This window comes from Chiroxiphia lanceolata, chromosome 4 (genome assembly GCF_009829145.1).
Source record: "Chiroxiphia lanceolata isolate bChiLan1 chromosome 4, bChiLan1.pri, whole genome shotgun sequence".
Lineage (NCBI taxonomy): Eukaryota > Metazoa > Chordata > Aves > Passeriformes > Pipridae > Chiroxiphia > Chiroxiphia lanceolata.
This window is the reverse complement of record NC_045640.1, coordinates 32,343,074-32,364,726: the sequence shown is the minus strand read 5'-3', so window position 1 is coordinate 32,364,726 and position 21,653 is coordinate 32,343,074. Positions and strand designations below refer to the sequence as shown.

The 21,653-nt window shown below is 34.6% G+C and overlaps 1 long non-coding RNA gene across 3 annotated transcripts; it reads left to right on the top strand.

Moving 5' to 3' along the window:
- Nucleotides 1-952: 952 nt before the first annotated feature.
- Nucleotides 953-21,046, top strand: LOC116786108. 3 transcript variants are annotated; one of them, XR_004356823.1, is made up of 4 exons: nucleotides 953-1,066; nucleotides 16,978-17,118; nucleotides 18,568-18,612; nucleotides 19,831-21,046. It is a non-coding gene; the product is annotated as an uncharacterized LOC116786108 (long non-coding RNA). The 3 variants fall into 3 exon arrangements; XR_004356822.1 differs by lacking the exon at nucleotides 18,568-18,612; XR_004356824.1 differs by lacking the exon at nucleotides 19,831-21,046 and having other exon boundaries at nucleotides 18,568-18,882.
- The last annotated feature ends 607 nt before the right edge of the window (nucleotides 21,047-21,653 follow it).

The following is a 21,653-nucleotide window of genomic DNA, read 5'->3' as shown; positions in this document are numbered from 1 at the left end:
TTCCAATTTTAGAAAGTTTAAATGAGGGGGGAAAATCTCATTGGCTGGGTTATCAATTATTTATATGTCTCATTAAAAGCTCAACATTTTATTCACTACAACTATGTGATTCACCATCCTTATCTTCAATTCACCATCCTTATCTTCAACCACCTACTGCTTTGCCTTTCCTTAACTTTAGAGGTTTTAAAAGAAGATTTTATAAAGATAGTTGAATGCATACATATTTGTATTTCAACTAATTAAGAAATAAATCCATTCATACCTGAAGTGCATAGTATTACCATCAGAAATGCAGCATATTTCTACTTATTTTCTTCTTCTTTTCAGTGCTGCAGAAAATGCATGTGTAAGGTTCCTCCCTCTTTTCTCTAAAACTGGCTAATAACTGTGAGTATTCAGAAGGAAAAACCATACCTAAACTCATTTTGAGGTAAATTGTGATATTTTTAATTTATACAGGAAAATATATTACTAGCTAAACAAAATGCAGTTAAACTAAAGAAAAAAATACAAATATTAGAAATGTTAGTATGATAATACATGTCATACCACCATCTTGTCAGAAACTTAAAGATAAAACATGCAGTGAAATAAAAATTTTAATCAGAAAATGGCACCCTTTTCCAAAAGAAATGCAATGGAGTAGGAGTTCATAAATCCACATTCAGCTGATGTTTTATAGTGAATTCAAACATGAATACTTGCAAAGATTGCATTATCACATTACCCACTTCTACCTGTTTAAACATTATGAGGGAAAAGTAATACATGCTACTATTTACAAAGCAGCAAATGAAAGGGCAAAATGTTCCCATTTCTTGTGGAACTGACTGACCCTTGTTCTTGAAGAGAACAGTTTGCTGCTAATAGGAAAAATAAACAACAGATGGCCTGGAGGGAACTTTTTTTTCTTTTAATGGATTTTTATTTAACAGAAATCTCTGGTTTAAAAAAAGGTCATTGTTAGTTGGGAATAGAGAACTACAATAGTTCTTACCAGTTTAGATTAACTGGTAAGAAAGACCACCAACCCCACAGGATTGCTTTTGTGTCTGGAGAAAAAGTAATATTTTTAAGAAAAGTATTGGAGTTTAAATTCTTTGTTTTAGCAGAAATTTCACCCATTCTATTTGGAATGCTTTGGTATTTGATAAGTAGATAAATTCAATAGTTTCTGCATGTTTCATTCTGGGTTTTGCTGTTTGGGTTTTGTTTGGGGGTTTTTGTTGATTGTTTTGGTTTGTTTGGGTTTGGGCTTGGGTTTCTGTTTCTGGTTGGTTTTTTGGTTGGTTGGTTGGCTGTTTGGTTTTTTTTTCATCTGAGCTCTAGGACAGAAATGTGGTGATCATCTAGTAACAAAATGCAGATAGTCAGTGCAACCTTGCATCGTAAATGTTTTCCACCCCTTGTCTGGATACTTTAATGTTTCTTGGCTATATCTTGGGGCTTTTATTTTTGAAAGAAAATGACTTTTCTTGTAAGGGGTAAAAGTAAGACATTTAGACCTGGGGAAGACTGGGAATCATGAACGGGGAACTGTAGTGAAATCTTGTGAATATAACTTGTACAGAACAGCATCACATTTAAGATAGCTTCAAATAAGTTTCTTTGTGTGGATGACCAGGAATTGATAAAAAAGCTCTGCAGAATATGTTCCAGCACATAATGTCATATTTCAAACTAAATACTGAAGGTTTCTGCTGCAGTCTTACAGTCTTCTTATACTGTTTATACAAGTAGAAGCTTGCATCAAAAGTCGGGACACAGCGGCAGTGGGTAGAGACTGTTATCCATCAAGGTGGTTTACATTTGATGAGAACTACAATTCTTCAAAGACATAATAGCAAGCTCATTTGCTGAAGGAATCTTTTCCCATTTCTATTTCCTTTGACTCTTCAAAACGTCCTTGACTGGAAGGCATAAGAATTTAGTCATTAGGAAAGAAAGAAAGGTGAAAAAAATCAGAACAAATGAATGAGAATAGGTCAACTAAATTCAACATATTCATAAATGTTTTTAAGCAATATAACCTTCTAGATCAACATGCCCTGGGATAGTGCACGCTGTTGAAGTACACCTCAGTAGTATTTAACACAGTTGTGTAGATATAACAAAGAGAAAATATGGGAAAGTTTTCTTGCTTATTGATTTTATTGAAGAAGTGACATTCCCATTTATGAAAATAATAAATAATCACCATAATTTAGAGAATTTTCCTAGTTCTAGAAGCAAGCATGAAAACAGCATAATTTAAAATTTGTGAGGAGCTATTTTCCTACAAAGTTATATCAACAGTTATCATTGTAATAAATTAAGCTTGTTGATCTATGCTATATCACAAGTTTATTAATATAAAAGCAAGTAGAAATGTGCACAATGAGAAAAAAAGGAATGTTTAGCTGAGAAAAGAGATACAATTCAGAGGCTTGTGGGCTGTACATATGCTTTAATTATCTACTCACATATGAAGTCAGTGCCTTGATAGAATGAAAGGATTTTCAATTTGTTAACGTAAGAATGATTAGAGGGAAGCAAGAACAGATAAACTACTGACTTGTAGATTTTACTTTCCTAACATAATTCAAAACAAGATTTAAAATTTAAAATAAGTTCAATATGAGAAAGAACAGTGACTATACCCATATAATATATATTTCATGTCAACCATCCAACCAAATGCAAAATCTTCTGTTGCTAACCAATATGGATGGCAGGAGTTCCGGAACACATGAAGACGATCAATATGATCAGATGATGTTCAATTTATTATTTAAATGAGTTAATTTTTATACAGTTTAGTTTTTTCCGGGTACGTGCTTACAAGAAGATGATTGGATAGCTCAGTCTGTGCACGCTTCACATGCCTTCAGTTCATTGGTTCTGGTGCTCTGTCCACGCAGTCTGATATCATTCCTACCACCCAAAGTTCCTCCTATCGATCCACCTTTAGGGACCTCTCAAGATTTTCCAGGTGTCCCTTTATCTCCAGTTTTCCCACAACTTTCAACTATAAACATATGATTTTCTCATACCTTACAACTATAGACATACAGTATTCACACAGCTAACAACTATAAACTCACATAGTTTCACACAGTCTACAAGCATAAACACCACACAGCTTGCAACTTCCAAAGCTACACCAAGCGAGGCCCAGTGCTTCTTAAAAAGATGGATTGTTCATAATGTGTCCATCTTCCTGCAAGTATCCCACAAAGCAGTGTCATGGAGAAATGCCATGAAGTCATACAAGCAGACCAAAATGGAATGATGCAACCCCTTTGGTCAGCTGTTATCAGAATGGCTGGAAAATGAAGACCTCTGAAGACTTTTGCCAGTGGAAAGGCAGTGATGATGTTTCATATTTCAAAAGCCTTTATGATTACACTACTTGTGGCTGAATAACTTCAACTCCTAGTTCCTACTAGAGCATATTCAGTGACACTTTAATAAAGTGTTTGAAATAAATTTTAGAGGAATTTATAGAAATATATGGACTCTTCCTGAGGTGAGATGAGAGGGTTTTCAAAATAACACCTAACCACACTATTCCATTGGAATGGAAACTTGACATATAGGAAGTGGTGTACTACCCTTATTGTAAGGCATAAAGTGGAGTTTAGTAAGTAATTAAATATTTAATAGCAAGAACAAAGACTGAAATCTCATGTGACAAAAGTTACTTAGCAGTGAAGGTATTTCAGTTCTTGTTTTAGATTCTAGAGCTCTTTCAGAAACAGAGTTTTGGCTCTGGAGAAGTTGAGTTAAGTTCCTGCTTAGCTTCCTTCATAGTCCAAAGACATGGTGGGAAATCTATTTAAACTCCATCCAGATCAGTAATAGTAGCAATTCAGTAGGAGTTTTGAACTTAAAAATTTGTGTTTTGTTGTTGTTGCCACTTATATAAAACTAACCCCAAACCTTGGCCACTGTAAGAAGCACATTGCACTCAACCAGATTTCAAATAGGAATATTTTTAATAGGAACATTCATACAGCCTTCAGCTTAAAACTATTTTAGGAAATTTCATTGCATTCAGTTTTTCTCTAGTAAAACTAAATTAGACTGTTAACATTTACTGCTATTTTCCCCTCTTACTTAAAATGACCTAAAAAGAACATATAAAGCATTAAATGGGGACCAGAGGCATTCTAACAAATTATCCTATTACATATACTTTTTTCTAAGTCTCTAATCCCTCTGGGTTAATGGGTTTTGCTTTTGTGTAATTTTGTGTATCTTTTGAGTCTATACATTGTAGGACAATCTTGACACTATATAGGAAAGGTCTAAGATCTTCCAGTTCTGTTTTGGATAGACACATATAAATAGGTTTCAAAACTACCTGACTATGTTGAAACATTCACAAATTTAGATCTGTGGTCGAAAATCCTCCTAGAATTCCTGTGTTACTACACATTCAAATTTTAATGTACTTAACACTTTCCAGGCACTCTACATATTAGATACTAGGCAAATCATTCTGCACATCTGAACAAAGAGGGATAAATTGCCCTCTAATTGAAATCTATGGAAGGTGACAATTAGCTTCACTGAAGCCACCATACTATCCTCAACCTTATTTTTTACAGTAGGGATGTTGGAAAACCTGTAGTAACTTCTGTAAATAAGAAATTTGTTGTTAATTACAGATTTTGATGACTGGCTGAATACTTGTTAGCTGCTATTTGAGCTATAAAGCAAAGAAGGGAATATAACAGTCAATGGGAAAAAGAGGAATTCCAGGGAATCATTGAGTGGAAAATAAAGTGAGCACTGGAAAGAAACCATGAGAACAAGAAAAACTAAATTAGCAAAGGCAAAGGAGATCATCAAGTGTGAGACAAAGCCTTACTAGAAAGGGCAAAAGGAATGGTATGTCCTCTCTGCTACTTTGACCATCAGACATTGAAACCCTATAATTAACAGATAAGACATACCTGTTGCTTTATTCTAAAAATACACAAGGTCAAACAATTCAGCTCTGCACAGCTTAATAACACTATGCTCCAGAATGATGGGCTCACTAGGATTCACTTATACATATGAAAGCAGGGTTTACAATTAGCTTAGTAAAATACTCCTCTGATAAAAGGTCATCTGTCAAACAGACGAAAAATAAGGAATATTGAAGAAAAGGAACTGAACACAAAGAAAAATTCTCTGTAAATGATAGGAATTTTTTAATAGTTCTAAATTAAATCATGAACTTACTGGCACAGGGCACTTTCAAGATGAAAATAGATATATTGACTCAAAAGGAAATTAATTCATGGGAAAAAAATCCACCCAATGATAACTGAAAATTATTATTTGTATACCGTCTTCATCTTCTGAAGCTGCTATCCCCTGATTGCTTGCCTGAAGAAGCAGAAGATGGATCATTCAAAATATTTGTCTCGAATCTATGTATCTATTGCTGACAATTTTCAGTGAAAAGTTACTGGAGGTGCCTAAACCAGTTTATAAAAGAAAGTGAAAAGTAAGACAACAAAAACACGGAAGGGGAGAGGTCCTGAAAAGTTTTTCAGTTATCTTATCTTTTACCGCTATAGATTGACTTAAAATTTGTTTCTTCTGTGTGAAATGTGAGCAAAACAGTCTCATAAAAAAGTAGATCCTTTTCTTTCTCTTTTTTCTTTCTTTTTCCTTTCTTTTTTCCTTACTTTTTCTTCCCCTCCATGGTGGACTGAAGCAACACTTGACAATTAGTTCAAGACCCATGCTAGCTGTAACTGTCATGTGATTCTGAGACTAAAAATATTTGCCTTGTCTTCAAAGACATCTACTATTCTGTTACACCGTGGGAGCTAATTGGAACCAAAATACTATATATATATTCTTGAATCACTCTTCATATCTGATGTATTGTCTTCTCACCAGTACAGTATGGATAATTCAAAATATTTCAGCCTTTTATCTAAGTATCTATTGGGTTAGGTACTGCCCCCTTCTTACTCTCTTGCACAGAAGTACAGTCGGCTTCACAGTGATTTAATGGCAAAAGCAGAAACTGCTTTGTTCCTAGTAAGTTTAAACCATTGCTGAGGGGGTTGAGATACAGTGGAGGAAGCACAGCAGTAGATACACTGCCCAAGCTGTTCCATTGTTTAAGGACTGTAAATGTCTGCTTATGAACTGGTTCAAGCCAGTTAGATTACAGAAAGAAATGAAGTCGTTTTCGGTCTCTTTCGTTATATAACCAAAGCCTGAAGTGCCCCAGGGAAAGCTGTAAAAGACGTACACATTTACACCACCTTGTCTACTGCTAGTGGCCCTTGCTGGAGCTGTCGGGATCTCAGGAGACAAGGAAACTGGAGAAGCAACACACTGTGAATCACTGCTATCAGAGCTTTAGCTTACATATTGAAGTTCATTACCAGCAACATCCACAAAAACCTAGCTATTAATCACTTGAGTCTTCAACATCACCGAATATCTGAAAGGAAAGGGAAAGGAGTATAGCCAAACACAGTAAAAAACCCATATTTTCAGGAGAAAATATGTCGGAAGCATAAGCAGAGACACAGCCATCTTTACAGAATGGGTTGTAAACATTAAGAAATATTTCACTCCTGTAAAGTAGAAAGTTCTGCAGATTTTTTTAGAAGCAATCTGACCTATTCCCTTCTCCTCCTCCAGCCTGCATCTGTTAAGTATTACATTTTACAGACATGGAAATTGAACCAAGACTTTTTAACAGCATTTCCTCTTTGAAAATTTTGTTAGACAATATTAGAGGTCCCCATTATCCTGTCCTCTTGGAAGGTTAAACTATGTGATAGCTGCCTAAAAATTATGCAGCTATTTCCTGACCCAGGCTTGTACTCACTTCCTCCTTTGTTTCCTAGACATTTCTACAGGGGATGCTCAGAGGACCAGAGGGATGCTGAGAAAGCATCCACCCCCGGGGATGCTGCTGTGCCATCCCTTCTCTGTACCAATACCACAAAAAACTATCCTGATTAGATCCCAATATGTTTTGTCTTTGTACTTAAAAGCAATGATTCTGTTTTGGTCTTAGAAAGGCAGCATGCTCCTTCACTCAGGTTAATGAAGTTTTCTTTGGTTTTTTTTCTGAAATCTATTTCTACAATCGAAAAAGATGAATTAATAACTTTTTGTCTAATGAGCACTGAACAGTGAACTGCTTACAGATGAACTTATTGGTCTTCACTGTGCTTTAATGAGTTACTTTTATGCATTGTGTGAAGAGTTATGACAATGAATAGAATTCATGTAAGTAATTATTCTTATTATTGATACTATTATAGTTATTGATTATATTTTTATTAAAAATATTATTAATAATATAATTATTAAATCTTAAAGGATGTATGCTTCATACAGTATAGGGTTCACTATTTCAAGGAATATTACACTCCTTTGAATTCATAACAGAGTTCAGAAATTGGACATTTCAAGTAAGAAAAAAAGTAACAGTTTTCTTACATCTCAGGAAAGCTATAAGGAAACAAAAAAAATCAAGCAAAAAATATAACTCAGCAGATAACTTGTCACAGCTAGTTTGTCTGTTTTTTTTTACTTTGGTCAGCAAAATGTTTATAAAAGGATCATAAGATTTTCTTAAAAATTATTACATTTTCTTGCGCTTCTTCAAAATGTTTTCAGAAACCTGAATAATTTATGATGAAGATAGCAAATAGCACACTTTGCCTGTGTATGAGCTAGGTTGTGGAGCTAAACTAGAACAGAATAACCTGTAATACAGCTAGTACAATTTTCTGTATGTAAACTGATAAAAGGAGTTAATTAGAAAACAATAGTTCATGATCAAGACTACGAGTTGCACGTATTCACATCTAGACCTTCTCAAAAAGTGCAACTTTCTGGAAGTGAATTGTTGACAAAAATATATGAAAATGAATACATATATTAAAAAAAAGTAGATAATTTATAGAGATAAAATAATGAGAGGTACGGTACACTACATTTCTTATCCTGCACCTCTAAAACCAGTCCTGCTTCCAGTAAATTTTAAGGCAGTCTCAACACTGGACTTGTCAGAAAAGTTAAAGGATTTTTAGTTCCAGTGATTTTATGATACAATTTGAAGTACACATAGATGAAGTGCCTGGGTTTTTTCCAACTGTTTTAGCAGTATTATAAAATTTAATGTTATTAAAATGTTAGTTAAAATAAGTAGCTCAAAACGTGTATAATATTTGCATTTGTTAAATCATCTATTTATAACTAAGTATATTACCTGACTCACATTTGGCAATATGGCATTCAAAGGAGCTATATAAAATGTACTTTAACAATTGTTAACCAACTAGTTTAAGTTAATGCAAAGTATAACATAAGGTGTCATGAGGATGCCAGACTACCAATTCAGAAAGGTTCATATTAGAATACAGCTTGTTCTGTTATGCTGATCTGTATTGCCACCAAGGTATAAAGATCATCTGAAGAATGGACCAAATTGTGTTAGTGACTAAATGAGAGTCAGGAATAAAACTTGGCTGTCTTCAGTTTCTTTCTGCATCTCCTAGAAGTTGTCTGAAAGTTGAAGTTGTTTGGGTTTTTTTCAAACTTTGAACTTTCTACAAAATCATTTATTTCCTATACTAAAAAATGTACCCAGTTTAATAAGTATCTAAATAGAATCTAACCATGTCCAGGAGAGTAAGGAAAATTGAAGAAACTGAAAAATAATCAATGGCCAATCAAAGGAGGCAAACCTTAAAGGTATTAGATAAGAAAAATGGGGTAAACTTCACACTGAAGTAGAATCGGTTACTAAAATTCTGATAATTTAAATTCATGGGACCTGTTTTGTATCTCAGCCTGGAACACTGAATAATTCTTATCTCTGAACACATCCCTTGGTTTGCATTAAACTTCTGAATTAATTTTTTTGTCATGCTAACAAATGATATATACGTTTTGGATCTAGCATATTGGTCAGTTAGGTTAATTTTTCAGGATATAGAAACATTGTTCAGAATATGTTACATTACTCAGGAAAATAATTTAAACTGTTTATTCTACCTTTAATGTGTATGCATAATCTCCAGAAAGAATATCCAGGAATATTTTGTCAGGTTTTTCCAGAGTTAAAGACTAAGTTCTGAATGTTTTTTACTGTGAATATAAGGTGTACTATCATTTTTGTTTTCTTTCCCCAAGGTCTAATTAGAGTACTGAATCATGGTTTGTAAAGGAATTGATACTTTCTGATTCTGCACCATTTAACATGCTTGTTTCATAAATAAAAAGAACTCTAATGATAGTATATAGAGCAGGGGAAAATTTTACTTGGTTCTAATACGTCTAATTTATACTACCTATACATCTGTAGCATTTTCATTGACCCCAGAAGACTATTCATGAATAGCTATGAGCTATTTTCCATATAGACCCGTGAACTAGTAGGCAAAAGGCAGATAAATCAAGGCAATATCAACATTAAAGAACAACACTGTACTAGAAGCAATGACCATAGGTAATTATCTTTTTTTTGGTCTTGTTTTTAAATGCTTTCAAAAGGCTTTTAATAAACACATTAAATTGAATTATTGAAATACTTAATTGAATTAAACACATTAATTGAATTATTGAAATACTTTGCTTGAGAGAAGCATTAACCCTGTTAAAGTGTGGCAAGCTGAAATAGGAATTATGGGAATATATTTGAATAAGTAAAGAGTTTTTAAAAAGCAAAAGGATTCTTTTTATGTGTAGAGTTTCTTAACATGTATAATTTCTTGGGCCTACCTACTGTCAGCTAGTCATGTAATTTGTTAAACTGTATTTTCAACCTTCGACCCTTCATCTCCTAAACATTATAAAAACACTTCGTCAAATGCAGTTTCTGGGAGACCATCAAGGGAATAGTTTAATGATTAATATGTTATTAAATTTTACTGTGTATGATGCAAATTTGGGCCATCTATGACTTTTAGAATGCATTTGATATTCAATTACTAATTTTAAACACAGCAGGTCAGTGTATGTGCATGTATATAAAAACATACACCTATGTGGAAGCATCAACCAAACTTTTTAATGGTTGTGAAGTTCAAGATGTTCTTACTTGTGTGATGTACAGGAATCCGTCTGAGCCACTCGAAAGTGATCCTCTTTGCTCAGCAGCACAGATTTATGCCCTTCTTAGTTAAATATATCCTTCTACAGTGCATGTGTATGTCTCCTGGAATTTTTGCATTCAAGACATTATGTCATATTGTGATACTGTTTCAATTTCCTTTTGCCAGATAAAGCAAAGAGACTGAACTTCCCCAAAGAAAAAAGAAAACCCACCCACTCAATATACCATTCAGTTCCAGAACTGTGTATGTTTTTTAGCCAAAACCATTCTTTGTGCTGGAAAATGGAGCTCTGTGAAGACTTATGTTGTGACTAGAGAGTGAGTTGCTCTCACTGCTTTTGTTACTAAACCAGAAATCATGTTCTCTTTTCAGTTTATTTCCAAACTCTTTTGCTTAAGATATTGTGTAATAACAAACAAACAAACTTTTTTTTATCTACTAAAATGAACTCTTTCTTGCCTTTAGGACTGTCCACCGATATGCTTAGGAGATGCTTAAAGCATTTATTTAGTTAGTGATAACAAGAATATATGCAGCTGCACCATTTTCAGGACTGTGCCACACATAGGCTTTCTGCATCACATGGCACAGTACCAAGATCTGCACGGGTAGATTTACTGGTGTACACCACGTTAATCTAAGGAAACTATAGCTCTATACTTCTTAGCCATTGCTAAGTTTCTGCCTAATATTACCTCCCAAGTGGAAACGACTAAATGGAATAAATAAAGACTTTTCTTTTACCTTTTCTGCCTCCATATAACTCTTTTTATCCTTTTACGAGCTAGAGAAAGTTTCATCTATTCTCACACCGAATGGATGTGTTTGCTACAATAATTCTCCAAATCACCAGTAATTTAATGTAGTATTTATTTATAACACTTTATAACCTAAAGTATACATGTGTAAGATCATTTCTAAGTATATCATCTTACTGGCTCTCACTTCAGCCTATGGACCATCTCAGAGGACAGCTTTTAAAACCTGCGGATCAGAAGGCTCCAGGTATAAGTCTACAAATATGGGAAAACACTGTAGGTTGGATGGATTTCAGTTCTCATCTTGTAAAAATATCTGAACTGCACTACTGGTAATTTGTGTGTAGTCATAGCAGCAAATCAAAGTGTGCTAGAGAGATGCCAAAGCTGGGCCTCATTGAGCCAGGCTTAGCTCTAAACAACAGCCTAGATACAGCAGTAGAGAAATTACTGAACCTGCAAGTTAGATGTGTGATGTCAGCATAGATAAATCCTTTTGCTAAATCTACTTTCAAAGCATGCCTTACTCGTATCTTTGTTATTCAGGTAAGGTTAACCTCAGGAATTCTATAATTAGTCTTAAGAAATGGTAATGACAAAAATAGCAACAGATTTCTGCTAATTTTCTTATTGCTGGCAAATTCTAGGCCTTCATGTCTTTTTAAGGTTTTCATTTATAGAAGAAAACTGGCAACGTACAAGATTTTACTTGGTTTTTACCTAATCCCTATTGGATCTTTTTATTTCAATTTTAATTCTGCTAAACACCTGGAACTTTCTATTTTTCTTTTCATAATTACTTAAAAAAATATTCTGACAGTTTGACTGTTATTGAAGTCTGACCACAGGTATTGCAGAAAGGGAGAACAGATACTATTTTAGTTAATGATTATATCCATGGATCTTGTAGAAATGCGTATTTGCAAAAACAGATTCTGAAAAGCATTTCCACACAGAATTAGCTGGACTGCATATGTAAATGAGATACTATAAATATTCAAACACAGAAAGTTTCTATTCAAATGTTAGCACACCAAAATAGTGCTGCACTAAAGAAAACAAAAAAGGTGCAGCTCCACGAAACTACCAAGTGTCATTAAGTCCTGGTTATCATCTGTAAATGTGCTGAGGTTCCTTCTGAACTGGGAATGGGCTGACTGGAAATTGTAATTCACAGGAGGAAGTTAGTTGAATTATAATCTATGTCAGTAAAACAGACTGAACAAAACTGCTGTTGTGTTCTTGCATTACGGCCTTTCACTTAGGGAAGTCTACCCTGAAAAATAATAATACCCTTTGGAATACAAGCAGAGCACTAGTACTCTTTGATTCTTTAGTGAAAGTACAGAAGAAACATAAATTCTGTTTCTGCTTCTTACCTGCTTAAATTGTATTTTTCTTTCAAAGTTAATAATTCAATCAAAAAAATGTGTTAGACTGACACACTCACCACTTATCTTAAGCTTAGATATATTTGCTTTAATATAATATTTTTCAGCTGAGAAACTAACCATCTGTGTATATATACCTTAGGAGGAAAGTCATTCACAAAAAAATGTCATCTAACATTCTCAAACTTGTGAGTAGATGCCTATTATTTTGCCTGGCATGAAATTTTCTTACTTCCTTTGTCTCTATCTTGTTCAGCACCACATGCTTCTTCTTCTCATTTACTCTTTCATCCGTTTTCTTCAGGAAAGTTTAAATCTTACCACAAATTCTTCCTGCCATATTTTATGGACAGAGTAAGATTTGGTCCATAATGTCAATTGACACATAAAGCAAATGGGATGTCATTTTTAGGTTAGTCTCAAAGATTTGTAGGAATATTTTCAAATTGTTGCTGGCAGCACAGCCTTCTAATTTCCCTTCTATTAAGGAACTTGCCTTATTTCTCACCTTTTCTAAAGAAATAGTTAAGACTTCCTGAGTATCAGAGCATTGGTCAATATCAAGAATTTTCCCTTTAACATCATTGTATTCAAAGTAGCAACAGGGAATTATGGTATGTCCATGTCTAAATAGCCGTAGCAGGTTTCTTTTTTCCATAACATAACACAATATTTTAGTATGGGTTTACGCTTCATAGACCCTTTTAAATCAATAGGAGGTATTTTACTAAATTTCCTTGATAAGTTAGTTTTCTCTTCTGATATTTCTAAGTACTATTATTATTATACTTTTAAAGAAAGTCTGTCCAGATGCCGCAGTCACTAGTGAATACATTCTCATAGGGATTATACAAACACACAGGATGACATGACTCTTGAAAATGTATGACAAGGCAATTAAAAAAAATGTAATTGATTTCATTTCATTTTATGCAACTTACTGCCATCTCAAAAACCTGTAAATCATTTTCATTAAGTTACAGATTTTCTAACCATAAACTTAACAGTGATTGCACATCATTTTTATTGGAGTCAGGATACTGACTTTACCAGGGCAGAATTTAGTTATTCTGCCTGAATTACCACATATTCCCAATAGATCTTATTGTACGAGTAAGCTATTACTTTTCTTGGTCAGTATAAATGCATGGTATGTAAGCACCACAAATTCTGAAAAACTGTTAAATTTAGTAACATAGTGATAATTTTTTTAATATAATTGCTATGTAGGCATATCATATGATACTAAATGCAACTTTCATTTTCCTAAAACATTTAATTTTGAAAAAGAGCTAAATACATTTGCTTTAGCAAATTAGACTTTCATTTCTGTATCTTAATTTGTTAAATAACTGATCTTATTTCACAGAAGCACTTAAAACTTGTCCATTGAATACATGGACTTTTCCAGTAAATTCATTACATGTTTCGTTGGTGCAGGGTTTATTACTTGCAAGCAAACATTTGCTAATGGCAAAATCTCATCTAATATATTCCTGGCTTCTATGTCATTCTCTTTTTCATTTTTATCATAACAAACACATTCTTTTTTTTTTTCTTTGGAGCTTCACTTTGAGAGTTAAAATATACAAATCAAAGACCTAATTTTATTTTGGTAAAGATATTACTGGGTAATCAGAAATATGTCTGCATAAAATTAAAAGTTTCATAAAATTTTCGTATTCAGCAAAGAAGCCACAATGTTCACATGAACTCTGGTCTAGGCTAAGACAACTACTCTTCTTTTGACTTATAACAGAAATCATATCTCTGGAGCAGTGTAAACACCAGAGTAATCAGTTCAGCTCATGTGCCACTGCAGAGCAGATTGGGGGTGGGATGGGTATAGTCAACAGTTCTGTACATTAGCACTGACTATCACAATAGCAGAGAGTTCTGCAGAGGCAGTTTGACAAAGAGAAAACATGGTGTTTATGCATTTGAGTAAAGGCTTCCTGTTCTCACTTCTAGAAGAATTTATGGAATGAGTCATTCCATAAACAGCAGATGGTATGAAGAGCGTAAACACATGAAGGTACCTCTGAAACTAAGATGGAAGGTCAAGGATCTCAGTGGAGTAGTGCAAAGGCTAACAAAGCTGAAAGAGAGTTAACCATCACTTCAGCTGTGTAAACCAGAGTAACGGTCGATAACAGTCGAGCTATCCTGATTTACATCGCATGGGAATACCCCCTAACTGCTTCTCCCTGAGTGCCACCCATGTCTCTGCATCCTCTTTTTGAGTATTATGGAATTTATCAATTATGTGTTAGTAATTAATCAGCACAAGGTGTGCATTGTGATCCACAGAGAAATGCTTTGTGAAACTGGAACAACTGGGCTCATTGTGCAAGAGTAAAATGAAAGAGCTAAGGATGTGGAAATGTCTGGCTCATAAGTGACATCAAAAAATAAAAGGCACAGACAGGTCTTACGAGATTTTGCTTCCCACTGAGTAAAATAGGAATATGACGACATTTCAGTGACTGAACAGTAACTTTAAGATACCTAATCTATCTGTAAATTACTCTGGTTTTATACTGGTTGCAGTTTAGCCATAAAGTTCACTGCAAGTGAATTTACCTTGCAGAGAAAATCCTGTGGAGCTGTTGATGATTTTTTGCAGAAGTAGTAAGTTTTAAGCAGAAAGGTAGCAAATACACTGCTGACAGTTATCCGAAAGATCAGGATTATCATGGGGTATGTTCATGAAGAAAAAAAAACAAAATAAGTAAAACGGAGTGCTGGGGCAGTGAAGAGATACTGATAGTTAGTCTGTTTGACCAATTTAAATAATTTTCCCCTTCTTTTGTATTTGATCAGTAACTTTTCCCTCTATATTTGATCAGTTATGTTCAGTTCAGTGTTATGTTAATGTCTTCTGAATAGCCAAATAGATTATTAGCCACTGTATCAAATCATCTCTGAAAGAGGAAAACAAAAGACTAGAGATGGAGAAAATATGCATTCAGAGTTGTATAGAGTATAAAGCTGTATTAAGCCATAGGCAAATCTCAAGAGCTTTATGGCATTGTGGAAAGCTAGAGCTAGAGCTAGCCAGCAAAAACATTTAAAGAGGGGAAAAATGTGGTTAAATGACCAGGAGAGGAAAATATCGAGGGTAACACAATAAAGTGAAGCATTAGATTATAGTAATGAGACTGCAAAATCTGATTTTTATTTCTAAACTTATAACTTTTTACCACAAAAAAACAACTCACTTTGGTGGCGTCCCTAGTTACCATCTTATCCCTTTCGATCCTTCCTCCCTACTGGCTTATCTCCAGTGAGCCAATGTCCCTCTCAAGTTTTCTGTGGTATGTTTTGCTTTTCAGGGCGGAACATGCTCTTCTGCTACTGCTGTTGCTGCTGGTCATGACCTAAGTCGTGCAGCCACTCTGGCAACACCAGTAGACAAAAAGGACAGAACATGTTAGAGGTTAAAGTCCAGCCTCAGTTGCAGTTTGAGGATGAACTAAGATTTTAACTTGGGACAGTGTTTCTCATTTATGTGTTGGTGGAATGCTGCTCTGCTGGGGGAAAATACAGCAGCAGTGGTCTAGAAATCTCCCTCCCTAAGGACCTTTCTTGCAGTTTAGGAATGAAAGAAATGGGACATTGATGGTACTGTGTGAAAGAATTCATCCTCATTATTTCATAATTCTCTGAATTGATAGCACAACAGGGTGAATCAACACTAAGATGCTCCGTAAAAAGAAAAAAAATCCACTGAAGTGAAATTTCAGTCATTTTACTGCAATTTAGCAGACTACACTTCACTATATTTTGGCAGTGCTGTTTTATAGGATGCATACAGAAAGGGTATTTGAAAGGCCAGTCTTCGCTCTTGGTTGTAAAAATCAGAGATAAACCAAAGATAAGGGCACTTGAATTGAACAGTCTCATTATGAGTTTGATTTGGCATTTTTAATGTTCATGAAACACCACTGACTGAAGTGCAATTGGTGTTACAAGGGTTTTTTAAAATGTCTGAAATTATGTAATGGTATAACTTCCAAGAAAGACATGACAGCTGAAAACAACCTCTCTCCAGCAAATGCTGTTGAAGTGCAGAGCAGGAAAGAAAGGGCATGATTATGTTTCTGTGCTGAGCTAGCACATTCCTTTCACACAGAGAAGTACTTCCTCAGGTAATATGACATTTTCATATAACTGCACTTTATTTTACAACCTTCCAATTGAATCATGTACCAATACCACTTCTAGCATCTGAAAGTGTATATTAGGAGCTTCCCACTAATATTTACAGCTACTGAATGGATGAGGACATTATGAGTGAAAAGATGCTTAAAAGGGGCATAAAAGGGTTGCTTTCACAACGAAAGAATTGTCATAGGCTTACCCTGGGTTAAGGACATGTTTAAATGCTAATCTGTAGAGTATTGCCTGAACTATTTCTCAGTTTACAATTCACTCAGTAGAAGTGCTTGATGTAAAGACCCACAGATTTGTACATTTAAGAAGAAGTAAGAGCCAAGTGTCTTTAGGTTAGAGATTGTGAACCTGAATTTCCCCTTTGGCTAGAAGACAAGGCTTCTCTGTTTTATGCTTTCTATTTATGTGACTGCATATTATTTAATAGTGGGTTTAGTCTTATCTTAAATAAATTACATGAAAATGATAATGCAGTGGTTTTAACACATGCATTCTCCTTATTTCTCATGAACTTCAATATATGTACATTATACAAACAGTTTTTGGGACAGCTTTGCTTCTTTTCTCCTGCAGAGTGTATGTATTCATTTGCCAAACAGAGATGGAGAAGTAAATTCCTGCTGAAATTTCTCAAGCACCACCTGTTCCCCTCGTAACTCCAGTTCCAAATAACTACAGTTTGCCAACAGAAATCAGATAGAAGAAACAGAAAAGGTAAAATTTCAAGCTTGTCAATAAATCCAGTTAATTGACCTCAGAATTTATCCCTAAGGCCTAAATGTACAGGCAACTACATTGTAAAGAGGAATTGAAAAGATTCAAAGTACTCTAAACATGTATGTATTTATCCTCACTCATATTGCATAACTCCCTTCTAAGTGTTCTACTTTATTCCCTGAAGGATTTGGCAATCTCTTTTCTTTACATGCATTTCCTCTTCATTGTAAAGATTTGATGAATTAGCCAGGAAACAGAACATGGTAAGGAGATGGGCAGCTGCTCATATAGCTTGAGTTTTCACTTTTCAGTGGAAGTTCACAGTGTTAGTAATTTGCATAAAAAATATGTGGATGTGAAATGACAAATCACCTCCAGATGCCTCATATTCACTGGTTTGGCCAGTCCAAAAACCAGACAGCAGATGGCAAGTAACAACGATTACCAGTGCTTAAGTGCTAACAGAGCCCACAACTGCAATACCCAATAGTGCAAACCTAACAGCCACACCACAAGCAGCTGCACACCCATGGATGGAAGTGCTAGATTTAAAAGATATGTTCTTTATGGTCCCCTTACAAGGTGAGGATATAAAGAGATTTGCTTTGCCTTGTGAAGGTATACAATGTACATTTACTAGACTCCCACAGAGGTATAAACACTTAGCTGTGACTGCTCATGCTGTGCTTGCTGAATTTTTACAGATAGTGTCACTCTCTCACGATGTAAAATTTTACTTCTCTCTCTCTCTCTATATATATATACATATAATCAATACATAGATCATATAATTCAAGGAGATTCCCCTGAAAAGGTAGAGGAAGCAGCAACAGCAGTGTGAGAAGCACCCTATGAAGCAGAAGTTGAGAATCCACCTGAGAAATGTCAAGGGCCAAGTAAAGATACAACATTTTTTGTTACTTGGTGTATAGCAGACCATGTGGCGATTCCTTCAGGTACTTTAAGAAAAATAGAATAGTTGCAGATGACCCCATCTAGGAAAGAATTGCGACAGTTAATGGGAAATTTAAAATATTGAATAAAACTTGTGCCTAGATTTTCCATCATTGCTCTCCCACTGTACACACTTTTTTGAAAGAGAAAACCATGGAGATGGAACCCATAACGTGAAGAGGCAGTAAAAAACCTAATACAGGATGTAAAAACATATCAGTCTTTGGGACCAGTATACCCCCATGGTATAGCTTCTTTGAATATGGTACTGAACTATTGAACATGAATGTGTAACCTGTTCCAAACAGGCCCTTATGGACCAAAGATGCCTTTATTATTCAGCTCAACTGCATTTAAAGAGACGAGACAGAGATATGCTGAGTGGGAAAAGGGAATTGTGTCGTTAGTCTGAGCAGTTGAACAATCTGAGCCACTAGGGGATAACCTGTCCAGAAAAACCCTGCCGAGACTTGAACAGTTTTCCCTTTCCAGGAATAATACCAGCACAGATACCGGCACACCTCCACTGGAGATCAGGTTATTTACTTTATAAGTGAACAGCTAATTAGTCAAAATGCCTTCTGGCTCACAAATATAGGATGCAGATACTGTTTGAAGTCCTGACTTATAAATATTCTTGTACCACAGTCATACATAACCAAAATGACAATATTTGTTTAGATCTGCTAAGTTACAGTGGTATCACCCCTCATAAACCTGAAAACTTTCTAAAGGAATCTTTCAGAAGTACTCATAAAGTTCTTGTTTTTATTTTAATCCATGTTCTCTTTTCATTCTTGGTAGGATTAAAAAAAGAGCTGTAATCTCTGAAATAAATCCAAAACTGTTTTTTTGTGGGACTAAAGAGACTTACATTTGACACGCTACTGATATGGTCAGAGAATAGTGATATTTTAAAAAGGCAAAGTAAACTCATTTGATTAAATAATACTTTGTGGTGATAAAAATATATGGGTACAAGCAGGTTGAATAATTCTCTGTTGGATCAGTGTTCCTTCTCTTGTCCCAGTGGGATGTATGAGTCATAGTTCACAGCCTAGAATATGCTAGTACAAATTATTCTCTGGTCAATAGCCTCTCACCATGACGTCACTTATGACCAATCATGAATTTGTTATACATATTTAATTTTAAAGTTTTCCATTCTCCTATTGAAACACTAGAAATATACGTATAGGTCAAGACTATAAAAATGCATACTCTAGTTTAGTTTGAGTTTTACAATTTTTTTTTTGAAATTTTTTTTTCCAATTGTATCTAAAAGCCAGGATTTCACTTTTAAAAGCAATTTAAGAAACAGCTACAACATCTATGACATTCCTTATCATTCTTTACAAAAAGACACAACAAAACATTTATTTTAATGATTTCAATTTGGTTAAGAATTTAGCTGAACTTCTTATTTTTAAAAGACATCTTTAAAGAATGTGTATATTCTTTGAAGGATGCATAAATTTAGATACAATCACTGGCTGAAATGCAAAGTTTATTCTTTTACCTTTTAAAATTTAGTACAGTGATAGTCATATTTTGCTTCTTTCAAAGAACACACGAATTTAAAAAATCTACCAGACAAATATGAATAATTCAATAGTATGATATAAATTTGGATTAATCACACCAAGCGATTAGATACTCTTTGTTCAATGGTAGTACTATGCATGTGTGCAATGTTACAATATACTGTAATTGTGAAACATATTTTTAATCTGACAGAATGTCTTTGTATTTTAGCCACAATCTTTCATATCAAATGCTGATTCTCCTGATGAGATTTGTGATGTCTCTTCCTTGACCCTGAAGTAAAAATTGTGTAGAACAAGAATTCTTCGGTTGAGAAATGTGATAACAAACTTTTACATGAACTCTCCCACTTAAATTCTAAATTTTCACTGAATAACCCTGCTTAGTCCATGTGTTTGTATAGAGAAAGAGTATGATACCATGCAAAAAAAAGAGGATAAGTGGAATTACATCATACTGTTATTGCAACCCTGATGCTGCTCCATCACTCTTTCACTGTTCGTAGTCTGTCAGAGGCTACATCCAATGAGTGTGTATAGTATTTTGCCTGGTGTAAGATGTTCATTCGAAGACCATTTCCGGTAATTTACTCCTACTTGCAAGACTTCCAGTAATATTTCTACTCTGGACAGTTATTTCATAGGGTCATCAACCTTTGACTTTCTAACTCCTCTGGTGAAGGAAGACATGGCATCTGCTTTTGCAGGCCTTATTTTAGACCTATCATTAAATTTTTTGATTCACACCTCAGGGAAACTAAAGTTAGTATATATGATTTTTTAAATGTAATTAAAAATTGCAAGAAAATTTGGGGAGCTATTTTAATCTAATTATATGCAGGGTATTTCACTGGATATAAGTCACAAAATGCCACGTGTCTGTGGGCAACTTCACATCTGTTATTCTTCAATGATTTACCTGCCATGAAACAGATGACAAGTCATACAGAGAAGGTGAAAAGTAAAAGCTATAAAGTCTAAATGAAAACTTTGTGAGGCATAAAAAAATATCCTTTTTCAATCATTGAGCCTGCCTCATGAAGGTTGACTTTTATATGATGGATGAACGTGGACCGCTACCCTTTAGTTTAGTATACCGATGTCAGACTACCACATACAGTGCAGTTTTCTTGATTAGTCCATCTTATTGAGATAGATGTCTCCCCTTCCGGTTAGCAGCCTACATTTTGGTGCCAAACTGCAAGTTTTAATCCCAATATCTGAAGTGAACTCTTTCCTGGTGACTAAAGTGTGAAATAAAGTGCCATGAACATCTCATCTTGGTAAATATTTTTTCTTTATTGAATTTTTTCTTGTTTATTTATTGACTTTGGAGTTGGGTAAAAAAAATTGATATCAATCATATTCAGTGCTGAAAATCTTCAGAAAAATCACTTAACTGCAATCCAGCATCCATAAAAGAACATTTTCCTGCACTTTTTGTGATATTGGTAAACAAGAGGTACACTTAAGGAAAGAAAGGAAAAGTAAGTGTGGAGCTGAGCAGGAAATATCTGTTTCTATCATAGGGGCATTTGTGGAATTTCAAATCTTGTTCCCTATCATGGGTTGGATCAAAAAGTCAATAGCTCAATTTTTATTTTGAATTCTAAAATCAGACAAATTGATGAGGGTCAAACACAATGTATATAGTATATGCATATTTGTGTATAAATGTGTGTGCGCACATAAATATGTACTACGTTATTTTCCTCTAATTGTAACAAGACCATATCACCACTGCAGGCTCCAAATACAGAGCCATGCAGCCAACAAAAGGAAAAATAGGGCAAAATGAAGAGGAAGAGCTACTGGTAGAGAAAATAGGACATTTTAGGACCAGGAGAGTGGTCTCAGATTCTGCCCATAGCCAGTGGAGATACGTATGCTTGAGAGAGCAGCTTGGTGTAAGAACATGACCAGATTTTGGATACATGACCCCAAAAAAGATCCCTTCTAAACCACTCTTGTGTCTCAAAGGGACATTTTTCTTTCAGTAATACATTAAACAAGAATTATTTAGTGAGAGAAAAT